The following is a 12915-nucleotide window of genomic DNA, read 5'->3' on the forward strand; positions in this document are numbered from 1 at the left end:
ATTGATTAAAGATTATGGTCTAGACCTGCTCAATTTGGAAAGTGTCATGAGATGGTTTTTGTTGTGAATTGGCGCTATATAAACAAAGATTGATTGATTGATTCAAAAAACCCATTGACTTCAAGAGGATGGAACCAGAAGTGCAAAAATGCTAAGTGATTTCTGGGTTCGGTTTAGGACCCACTCCTGCAGCACTCTCGTGTCATTGAGTTAAGCACAAATCATTTATCATTACCTATCAAAACAAGATATTGGTCTTTTTGTTCTTTAGGAGGAGGAGACACCTCAAGCGGTAGCGAGGCGACAAACTCTGAGGGATTACAGCGTTAATATTTAATGCTGCAAAACTAGGAAACAAAAATGACAGAGTGATACTGATGCCTTCGTTGTTCTTCTTCAGCTCTTCATATCGTTCCATGTGAGATGAAGATGGACTGTTCTCCGTTGTACTCACGGAAGGTAATTGGGCTTGAATCTCTTGACTGTCTGCGTATAGAGAGTGTAAGTCTATACAGTCTATTTTTACATCAAGAGGACTGCGGTGTTCCAGCTCCTAAAGCCCATAAAGGCCTCACACAGAGAAAGACACCATCTCCCTCCACACACACACACACACACACACTTACACACTTACACACGGTCTCACCACCCACTGCTTGGTGTTTGTTTAATATGGCATTTCAGTATGAGAACAGTATATCCTGCTCCCGTCTTTATAAGGGCACAGCTAATGCAGTGCTGAGACAACCTCGCCCAACCCCCCCCCCCCCCCCCATTTGCAATTACACTCACACTTCACACACACACACAGACACAGACACACACGCACACACACTAGTCCCGTGCTAACGGCTGCTGCCTCTTGGCACAGCACAGACTCAACGTTGCCCCAACTGAGAAATGGCATCTGCTTCATCTCTCTTTTCAACCAACCACACCACTCTTCCAAAGTCTCAAACAGCCTCCATGTCTTGTCCAAAATACACACATGCTGACACAGACACTCGCACACATGCACGTGCACACGGTCGTTAAACACACACACACACACACACACACACACACACACACACAGACACACACACTTGTTATTGGGGCTGGCACCAGTGCTGGAATCTTGTCTGTCTGAGATGGTGAGAAGCGCACAGAGAAGCGCTGAAAGAACAGATTTAGACTTTTGTGTTCTTGGCAGAAGTAGGCCAACTCTTCGAAAGACAAATCCCTGCTTACCGTTGGCCTGGAGTTGTCACCGTGGAGCAAATAAATGCTGGAAAACAGAGCTTGGGAAGGAGGGCTTCTGACTGTCATCTGCTTGGAACCCTTGTATAGCCAGTGCACTTGGCCTGCTGTCTCCGCGGACGGCCATGGGTCGTTTTTCAAACAATCCTGAGCGGCTGCTAAATTCAACCCAAACAAATTGTGTCAAACATTGATATATACTGCTGAGACTCTAAACAGACATTAAGAAGTGACTGTTGGCAGCAGATGTGTACTATATTTGGTTGAGTCTGTAATTTAAAATTAGGGAGACAGAAGTTTATCTTGCTTTTGCAGTCACGCTGCTGACCGTCCGTGGAAGGGAATTTAATCTTCCTCTTTTTAGCCATGCTAGCGGCAGCGCTGTCTGACTGGTTGTTCGTTGGCAAAAAATATTGGAGGATGAATCCTACTGATTCTGGTGATCCCCTCACTTTTCACACAGCAGCCATTTTCTTCTGACATCCTCTGACTCCCTGAATGCGGATCGCGTTATGCTGCAGTGTTCTTGCAGTGTATAAACGTAGATAATCCGACGAATAATGATTATTTCACAGCACTGACAATTAATAATAATAATTCCTCATTAATATGCAACTTAAAGGTGATGGATAGTGAAAAGTCTGGATGGACATCAGGCCATATTCAAGGTAAAACAGCCATTTCCTAGCCAACATTACCGCTTGTCTAGCCTGCATCTATTGTGTTTTTTTTCTAGGATTAAATAAATGTTTCCAAGATATACTATGATATTTTTCTGTTTTAAGCGTTTCCTCATTGTGTAACACAACACCGAATGCTAACATTAGCTAACGTGTATCACAGCACAGCAGCATAACGTTATCCCACCCTCAGCGTGATGCTAGAAGAAAACGGCTGCCGTATGAATATGTTGTATTGGGTCAAACTTTAAACTCTGACATGAGCAAATAGCCGCTAAGCTAATTACATTCCTATTGGCCTCAGCTGTGTGAGTACAACTCATTTTCAACTGGTGGCATGCTTACAAGCTAATTTAAGAGTAATGTTAATAGGGTAAACATGTTAACATTCTGTTAGCATGCTGATGTTAGCATTTAGTGGCTAACATTGCGGTGTCTTTTAGCAGCCAGAGCCCTCTTGCATAGTTGTAGACTTGTCTCTTTTTTATGTAGGTTTCATACATCCGGCAAGTTGACAGTCCTTATAGTAATACGCTAAAACCATTCACAAAAAGAGACAAAATGAAGTTCAGTTTAAACACATTTAACACAAATTTTATTGCCGATCAGATCATTGTGTTTCACATAATTTGATTATTCTCATGGACTGTTTTTTCCCTTTTCAGCATTAGATTGAAGCTACTTTTGTTCTGTCCTGTCCAGAACTGCTTCGTCTACATTTAAAAAAAATGCCAAATTACATTTATTTTAAAGGGACTTGTTTGTCTTGCAAAGACACTACTAGTCTGATGCAGTCTGGGACAACAAACAGAAATCATGATAGAAAACAAGAAGTAAACAACTCTGGAACGTTGTGCTGACTGTGTTAAAATAAAAAAAACAAAAAACTTCATTTGCAGTTTTCTCTATTATTGTTGTTGAACATGTTGCAGTGGTTATTTTATAAAAAAAAATACTTAAATCAGATATGGCGAGAGTGGCTTCTGTGATTCTTGTCCAGCTGAAAAAAACACCATGATGGAAAAAAACAAAACAATGAACAACTCTCATACAAAAGTGCGATAGCGTTGGAACAATATTGGCCGGAGAGTAGAACATTTTTGTTTTTTAATGTGTCAGGGCTGCTGCTTTTGGCCGCTCTCCCGTTGCATCCTACGCAGGGCAAACTGCAGTCTGCACACACAGAAAAAGAAAACAGAGAAATCACAGCACATTCAGACAGAGACAAACTGGAGCGGAGGGGACGTCTGAAGCTGAATAAAGAAACAGCAGCTTTGAGGAAGAGAGAGTGAATGAAGGAGAAACTTTACAGTGAGAGGAGCCAGGCAGAAAGCAAATGTCCAGTGAAGCGTACAAAACAGAGAAGAATGTGTCTGATTTTACACATGGAAGTGAAAAACTCAAACGCTGAGGAACCGGAACGTGCTGCATATAGAGCTGTAGGCGCTGTTGTTCCTTCCTTTTTGAGAGCTTACTGTATTTATGAGCAGATGAAGATAGACAGAAGGGGCTAACCCTGTCTGATAGAAAGAAACAACGTGGAGCGGGGAGATAACACTGCTGCTTCTCTGGTTTCTACTGAAGACCACAGACATGCAACCCTGAAAGATGACCGATTCTAATACAGATTTCTGCTGAAGCCCACGAGGGAAATGGCGTGCAGATTTCTGAGAAGAACACACACTCAACTGAGATTTACTGGCATAACAATTGCATGAAAAGGCCTCATTGTACATCAGCAACATCCACAACTGTACAAAATGCCAAAACTGAAAGGGCATCCCGACAGCTTAGCGATTATAATGCCGTGCTTAGTCTCTCTGACAATTCATAAACAATCTGGGCTTACAGCTGAGTAGTCTAATGCTAAGACGCTCAATGCTAGGCTAACATCCCACAAACGCTGGCAAGGCGATTACCGTTCTCCGAGGGCTCGCAGGAGGACAAACGCCCTCACAACGGGACACGTCACAGGCCTAAGCGCAGCTAAGCCACATGGCATTTCTCAGATATTTCAAGTCAAATTTAATGCAAATTCCTGTTGGCAAGTTGTTTGTTAAATCTATTTTTACCAGCACTGAGGGACTGATCTTTGTTTACGTCACTCTGTATAATCCCCTCCCTGCGTCGGGGGGCTTTCTTGTGGGACAAAGCTCTCCTGCCAAAATTGTTGTCTTTAAAATCTCCCAGTTATACAGAACATGCTGGCGGAACGGCTGTAGATCTTTCAATTTCTCTGACACTTCAGCCACATCAATCAAAATGTGTTTATTTTATAGGGTAGCCTGTTTTTTTTTTTTATGCAACCCCGCACAGTGTAATTCCCTGTTTCATTTCTAAATGATGTGAAATATACAGCCACAATAATATACTATCCAGAGAGCTTATATCTACAGGAGCAGAAGCTTTGGAAAAATCTCAGAGCCCAGGCTGCTTCTGATATTTGAGTCCTGAGGAAAATAAGGTCCCCAGAACACTGTTTGAAGCTAGAAGGGTGGCAGGGTCCGCCAAATATAAACAAAGTAAAACAGCATGAAATTGTGTTTGTCCTTCAAGGTCAGTTTGTTTATTCACTGTATTTAGTCGATGAAGATCTGATTAAAATTTCTTCCCCACAGCTACATAGTGCACCTTTAAAGCTGCTCTTTGTAAGAAAAGTCAAATAATGGCACTCTGGGTTTCCCACTCATCAAAATGTGAAGCTTTGGGATGGCAGCCGACCCGTCCTACAATCCCAAAGCGTCTTTTTTTGATGAGTTGGGAATGAGACTCAAAAATCTACTTTTCCTACAAATAGGACCTTTAAAAGTTTCTAAATCAAAATTGGGGATTAAGAGGCCACATAGTAGAACATGTAAATACTGCACTAAGCTCTGAGACACACAAAGTATATTTAAAGTGGATTACTTGCTCTGCAATTACAATACGTCTGATAATCCAAACAGCCATGTTCAGCTCTGTCCCGTTAAGCCCTTCAGTCCAGATTCCTGGTCAAACAAAAATACTGGAGATTGTGGTGGAGGGCCACCATACGTCACGACGAGGATCACGTTCGCCGACTCTAACCTCTATTTGTTTATAATCATCCATCCATGTGATGTATCCAGGCCGCTAAACCGTTCAGCTCCGTGTCTTCGGGGCTAAATGGAGTAATTTGTTTTGTTTTAATAAAGCAGGTGTTTTTCTTGGGTCAGATTGTCAAGGAGCAAATTGCTCTCTAATCACATCACACATCGAAAGTCCAGATGATGGCGGACAGAGCTCGACGCTGCATCACCGCTGACCCAGTGCACTGCACGAGCCCCCCGCTCCGACACTCACACAACTGCACATGCAAGTATTAACACAGCTCTGTTTTCATTGCGAAGCAAAACATGTCACTTCATTTGGCCCAGTTTAAGCTGTAATCACAGTGACGGACAGGAGAGAGGGAGGCTCTGTGACGGCGAGCTGCACGAAAGCTAAACTCTCTACACCCTTTTATTTTTCTGGGTTTGGGATCCTGAATCAACTGGTCTGCATCCAACACACACAGATAGAAGCACACATTATTTATTGGGTATTATGAGGAGTTCAGAGTCAATTTCCGCAGAATTGTACCACACAGTGGAATAAAAGGTTGCCAAGATAAAGACAGAGAATAACACTAAAAGAGAACAAGTTGTCCCCACTCTGTCGAACAATGCTCCACAAATGTGTGCTCACATCGCAGCACAAACAGCAAAAGCAGTCTTCAGGAAAGAGGCGTGCAGCAGAAGGGGGCCTGCGTCGCCATTCAAACAAGCAGCATGTGGCTGTGGGCCTAGAACAGCCAGCACTACATTTCCATAACAGGAAAGGTCAGTGTTGTGGCTCCAGAGGCTTTGGAGACGCTAACACAATCCATTCTGGGAGCGCTCGGCTCGGCTTCTCTACCTGTTGACTGGACTCCATTTGGTGCTAAAGTCTAATATTACACACTGGAGGTGGGACTCATTTCTGATGTATTAAATATAGCACAGCGTATTCTTTGGGGAGAGTTATGTTCTCAAGTTGAACTTCAAAATTGTTTATAAGATAAATCAGTGAGCTCGCAAAATATACACACGTGTGGAATTTTTCCCAGAGGTTTACTACAACTGTGTACAGCAGTACTTGTATACGTGTACTTTAGTTACTTACACATTTTGACATTGTTTTTACTGGCTTTGCTATGTAATACACTACCATATTCAGTTACTTGTTACTTTGCAGATTAAAAAAATCTTACTAATTATGATACATTTTTATAGATTAAAAGTATAAAAACACTTATTGAGCTTCGCAGCAAAACAACGTTGTGTTATTCTCCTGTACAACTGAAGTAGATGGGGACACTACACACAAAAAACAAATAAGATTGGCTCCATATAGCTTGTCTCGTTTCTAGAATATCCAGCCTTTTATTTCGTGGTCCAGTTTGTGTAATAAAAAAAGAGAGATAATACTGTATATGTGTGTGTGTGTGTGTGTGTGTGTATATGAGTGTGTGTGTGTGTGTGTGTGTGTGTGTGCATGTCGCTGTGGTTGGCTGTGCGCTCTGACGTACAGTGTTTGAAGTTGTGTTCCATACAAAACAACAGTGGAGGAAGTTGAAGCAGCTTCTGGTCTTTCTCTTGGACCAGGCCTCGGGGCCTCAGGGGGCCGATAGGAATAAAACACTCCTTAGCACGGCCTCATATACCTCAACACCTGCAGCACACAAAAGCCCTCTGTGAGAAGAACAGTCCCTCAAAAGTCAGAAACGCTCATGTGCGACAAGGAAACGGGGCATGTTGGGTAACAGTGTGTGTGTCTGTGGTAATAAGAAAAAACACAGATGTGATTTTCTTTTATGCTACAGTGGATTAAAGCCTAAAGACTGGCATAGAACTTAAGTCTGTCATGGCTTTACTGGTGTACTTTCTTTGACGATTAATTGATACTAATTATTGTTTTTCGATGTTTTTTTACCTCCTTGCTTTAATGGACTTTATAAAACTAGGCTAGACTTCTTTTATGTTCCTCAAATACCTTAAATATATTGCAAATATACAATAATTGTGTTTTTAATTATTATTTTTAGAGCTTTATCACAGAAAAACACAAAATCCATACTCCTTACACCCCCTCTTTACCCGACCCTCAGTATTTTCTCATGCGGTCCGGCGCTCTCAGGACTGTGAATAAAACAATATTGACATTGGAGTTGCTGAAAAGACACAACATGGCTAATAGATATAATTATCCGACATAATTATCTCCAATAATAATAACAGATAATACCCGTCTGTCTGAGCGCTTGTTTTTGTTGTTGTGTCTGAAAGGATCCTCCCTGGAAAGACGGGGCAGTGCCACTCCTCCAACCGCCGAACCCAGCCAGGCCTCACCTTCTGTGGGTGTGGGAGAGTCAGGTTGCAGCCTTTCAGGACCAGGTGAAGGCTGAGGTTTGAGGTCTCCCGCTGCAAATTCCCCTTTTTGGCGTGTCGAGTCTGCTCTCTGTGGAAACTGTGGAGCGTGTTCACCTTGTCAGAACCCGACTGCAAACCTAGGAAACCCAGAAACAAAAACAGCAGTGGGTAGAGGCATGCACAACCCTCTGCACGGCACAATTTTAATAACATTTAGTTGGACTCATTAATTTAAGAAAATCCTTATGACAGAGCTGGAGTCCAGAGAGTGATTTTTCTGTCTGGTCCAACAGACTCAAGTGCATTTACCTAATTAAAACAACAAACCAGCAGTCTCTGTGACTCTTGTGTTTACTGCGGTGTGATGGAGGGCATAAAACACAAGCAGCCGGAGGAATTCAAATAGAAAGGCAGGGTGACACAGAGAAGCTGGAGGGAAAGAGGCAGAGGACAAAGACAGGAGACGTGGACGGATGACAGAGCAGCTATTGATGAAGAAACTAAACCAAAGGTTCTCTATGACAAAGATGACCCACCACAAGCTGTGCCAATGGTATGTGCCCCACCGCCACTGGGCATTTCCAACACTAACACATTACTGAGAGCTATTGCTTGTCCACGTCAAAACAATAAAACACACAAGATAGTCAAAAATGTTATGTTTGTGGGGCGCCCCAGTTGCTCGGTAGGCTGAGCATCACCACAGCAGCCCAGGGTTCAGATCTGACCTGTGGCCCTTTGCTGCATGTCAACCCCCCTCTCTCTCATCCTGTCTTCTGTCACTATTCAGCTGTTCTAGTCAAATAAAGCCAGTAAAAGGCAAAAATATATATATATTTGATTTAACGCTCATGTCTTAAAGGTGAATACAAAACTGGAGGTGGCAATCTGTTTGCTTATCTGAGCATAAAAAGGTCACAATATATGGCTACGAGCAACTCTAAAGCTCACTAGCACATGATATCTGGTCTGTTTAATTAAGTGTAAAAGCAACAAGTTTTGCTTTTTTTATGTCAAATTTTGTATTAGCACATAATAGTCCATCATATAAATCCCTGTAAAATGATTAAATACATATTTATGCAAAGTTAAGCTAACTGCCTGCCGGTACCAGCTTCATATTTAGCTCAGTGATATCGATCTTATCATCTAAAACTCAGCACGAAATTGAGAAGCCGTCTTTCCCAAAATGCTGATATTCTTTTAGTGCTTTTAATTTTGATCGTTTATCAGTAAAAATTGACACTGATAAAAACCACGTGGTCGCAACCTTTCGTTTTATCAGAGCACATCATGCTTGCATGTCAAAGAGTTACGAAGTCATTCCTTTGACCTACTTTTTTTTTGTAAGATTCATTAGATGCTCTTATCTAAATGTTTCTTATTTTCCCAATACATGACTCAGATTACAACAAAACAGCCACTGTCCTAAAAGGTTAGAAAGATGCAGAAGGGGACCGTGGCACGGACGGAGAACAGCAACAACTCCTGCGAGATGGGGACCGAAAAAGAAGTGAGAGACTTAGGAACGTAGTGAGAGTGAAGGAGGAAAGTGAGACGAGGCTGTGCGATGAGGTGGAGGCAGAGAGGGAGGGAGGGAGGGAGGGAGGATGGGGTGATGATGCAGCAGTAAGTAGAGCAGTAGATGAAAGCTGCAGGGGAGATGATCTGAGCGCGTCTTTGTTCCCGTAAGAGGCTCACAGCATCGCCTGATGACTCACCTGCCGTAAGACTGCATCACCCACAGTATGAGATCATCAGGTTAATCTCACCCCCGACAGACGCAGCAGCACAGGCAGGCAGACAGACAGACAGACAGAGTGAAAACAACACACACACACTCAGGAAGAGCATTATCGTCTTAACATGCTGATCCACTTGGGCAGCATCAACCCATTATCATATTATCAGCCACACTAAACATCACCTGCATCAATTATTAACGATCAGTTTTTGATGATGATAGCTAACACCAGCCTCACCTTAATTCACTCCAGCATGTTGACATCCATTATTATATGTATCGATCAGAGGCAAGAAAGAGAGCGAGAAGATCTTTTATATTTTTCTTGGCTTTGAGAGAATCTGCTCTGCCAAACTCAACACTGTTTTCCACCATTTTTATATACATGACTGTCAATATTATGGATATAAGACACGCACACCCATATTTGTATAAATCCCGCTGTTCAGCTCCAGATGTGCTCACTTCTCCTCGAGTCCTCAAAGGAATAATGAAGCGTGGTCACCTGATTTGGTCCAAAAGATCAACCTCAGGAGGGAGAGAAATGAAAAGCAGAAAGAAATGACCAGCTCTCAGGCATCATGTTGGTCAGAGCAGGAACCTCAGGTCATAACGGCGAAATGAACAGGGTCAGGAGTCTAATAGGATTTATAACTGTCTTTTACCACAAACTGCATTTAAGGCAATAAGCTGAATAATTCATTTGTCTAATCTGGGTTTCTGCTGATCTGTAAGAGTGAGAGCGCAGCGCAGAGCGCACCGAGTACTTAAGCTGCGGCCCGAACGACACTTTAGTGCTGTGGGACGAGCATTGGGTTACATAGGAGAGGAGAAGCTCCCTTCAATTATGTTAGAGCGAAAGAAAGAGGGATAGAGATGAAGGAAGATTGAGAAGGAGACAGAGGGAAGCAAGAAGAAAACTGAAATGCACTGTAGTTTAATAAAATGAATCGCTGCCAGATGGCTGTCTGATTGATGGTGCAGCCACGACAGAGCTGCTCTGGTTTTTATTATGCTTATTGCAGTGATGTTGGCCCAGATTTGTTCACTGCAGGCCAGTGTTCAGAGGTCTGTCTGTGGAGTGACTCTTTATTATTGATGCTCTGAAACAAGAGTGGGTGCTCTGAAACCAACACTGGTTACGTGTATTTCAGTAAGCTTTACTATTTACCTCACCTACATTTACCTAGAAGCAGGGGATATTTTTTTCATAATGCTCAAAATACGCTTCAGAGATGAGCGCAACAACAGCTTCATGGCTTCCTTTTATAAACACAGAGGTCCTGCCCGGCCCCATCTCTGCAGCTCCTGGCCTGAAAACACGACCCACAAACCCAGAGCGCAACCCACCCGGAACTAAAGCAAACACCAGATTCCCACCAGGGACATATAAACCAACGTGCGGACGTCCTCCAGGGAACACAAACCGACGTGTGCGCCTGGAAAGTATTTAACGTCTTTTCATGCCGAGTGCATTTTTCGTTCCCGCTACAAAGCCTGAAGGCGCTGCGCTCAGACAAGGGCCATAAAGTTCATCAATGAACTGTGCAGTTATGGTTGCAATGTGTTTATTTAGTCACACTCCCAGAATGCACAGGGCTTTGAATGCTGCTCGACCAGCCTTAGCATGAACTGTGTCGACTTGGTATGGGCACGAAACGTCCCACGAAGCATGAGTCAAGTTTACATCTGTACAACCTCCATCCCCTATTACTAACACATTACTCATCATTAATGTGAAAAGGTTTCAGAACTGTGATGTATTTTATTAGTCAAGGTATTTTGAAAAAGGCTGTTCAACCCTGGCAATTACGTCCGATCCCGTTAGGTTGTAGCATTAGATATAGAAATTACATTTTAAAAAAGATAACAAATTTGATTTCCCCATTTTTGAGACCACATTTCGATTAAGCCATCATTTACTTCAGTAAACCTCTTTATAGTCATGTTTGCTGGTAGTGGCGGGGTCCACCACAACCAATGGCACTTTAACAAGGGTGTCAGACTTGTGGATTTTTCTCCAGGTGTCCACTGACACCTGAGGAAGACCAGGAGATTTTGTTGAAAGCACCTGAAAACCCCTTCAGTGGAATTAGAAGAAGAATAAAGGATTTTAAACCTCTCGTCTTTTGATGCTACTTACAATCACCTGTATAGGCCTGGCTTTCCTTTACCTGTACCTTTACATGTACAGTTCATATATACAGTATATGTTTTGTCCAATAAAGATATTCTAATCTCACTATGAATCTCATTTATGTACTCTTTAAGGAATATTTGAGTTTTTTATTTTATTAAATATGGGAATGAAAAGAGCCTGACTCCTTTAAAACAATCAGAAAAAAGCCCAAAAATTCTACACTAACTCTTGAAACTGGACTGATCGAACCCTCTTGATTAACCAACATGGTTAGTCACTCACCACAGTGGCCTCGGCCTGCAGGCCAACATCTGCCATTCAAGAAGAAATAAGAGTTTAATCGAACAAAGCGACGAGCTTCAACTCTAAACTCTTTTAAAAAATACATTTTAAATCAGTAAGAAATCACAAACAGGTTTTCTAATAGTGAAAAAAAATGATCAAATCCCCCTGACTTTCTGAATGATGAGCACACTGAACAGTAAGTGACGTTGTGGATGTTTTGGTGTGTGAGAGTGTGCATTTGTGTGTGACTGAGTGGGCGTGCGACAGCTGGCCCAAAAGTCCAGCAGCAGCAGCAGGAGCAGAAAAGAGAATTACCCTGGTTTAGACTGTGATCAGTCACACAAACTCAACACCTTTGACGCTTAAACACACTGTTTTGTTTCAGCAGAATCCTCTTTTAATCCCAGCTGCTGACACTTAAACACAGACAGTCATCTGAAGGGCACCTGACTCTTTGTTTCTACTGTCATGTTGACTGAATGTATTTATTTTTCACTTTAATTCTGTGTATAAAACTGTATTTTTTTATGCCAAAACTGCACAATGTGATGTTTTACTGTCGCTCACATCTCAGCTGATATACCGTAATCTGTATTAAGGACAAGGACAGGATGGCTTCACACTCACAGACGTAACTTCTGGGAATCGTTCTCAGGCAGCAGGCTGCGTTTCCAGTCAGTCATGTGACCGGCTCTGCTCAGGGATCTCCCGATGGTCACGTGATGCGCCGCTCGCTCACTCGCTCCCTCTCCTCACCTCCCTTTCTTTTTCACTTCTGACAGCATCCCTGCTGATTTAACACTGCTGCCCGCCCCGCTGCCTGGTCAATGAATTCCCCCTCAGCTCCTCGTGTCTAATGGGGTAAAATCCCCTCTGTCCACCCTCTTCATCCCTCTCCCTTCTCCTCCTCCTCTTTTGGGACTTAATCCACTGTCTGTCCCTGCTGTCTCTTTGAATTATTCAGTGGAGCGCTGCTGCTCGCCACAAAGAGCCATCTCTGAGACAGAAAGCGAGCCAATAAGCAGATAGGCAGCGTGATGGCAGAGTTGGAGGGAGGGAGGGTGATGGAGTGATGGCAGCAGATGTCTGACTGGGAGCTTCCCAGGAAACCCCACACTCATCTTCCTCATCCTCCTCTCCCTCAGCTCTGGCAGCCCTAATCGCATAACCCGGGTATATAACTAGCTGTCACGGCAGGTCAACTGGAAATAGACGGCATTCTTGGCGGCAAGTGTGACCTGATACAGAAACCAGCAGGGTGCATGCTGCGAAGAGGATCGTGTGTCCAGGGCAGCCATCATGACATAGCAAAAACTGCCCACAGCCTTGTGCTGAACTGAACGTCAGCCTGGACTGAAAATAAAAGGGACACACCACTCATGTCATCAAAGTTATACTCTGGTCCTGGGACTTTTTGTG

The 12915-nt window shown here is 43.1% G+C and overlaps 1 long non-coding RNA gene across 1 annotated transcript; it reads right to left on the reverse strand.

Annotated features, from left to right (window-relative positions):
- Positions 1–2491: 2491 nt before the first annotated feature.
- Positions 2492–12387, reverse strand: LOC311258421. The gene is made up of 3 exons (XR_014622734.1): positions 12124–12387; positions 7307–7464; positions 2492–3092 (listed from the first exon to the last, which is right to left on the reverse strand). It is a non-coding gene; the product is annotated as an uncharacterized lncRNA (long non-coding RNA).
- Positions 12388–12915: the final 528 nt, after the last annotated feature.

This window comes from Pagrus pagrus (genome assembly GCF_965226575.1).
Source record: "Pagrus pagrus genome assembly, chromosome: 6".
Lineage (NCBI taxonomy): Eukaryota > Metazoa > Chordata > Actinopteri > Spariformes > Sparidae > Pagrus > Pagrus pagrus.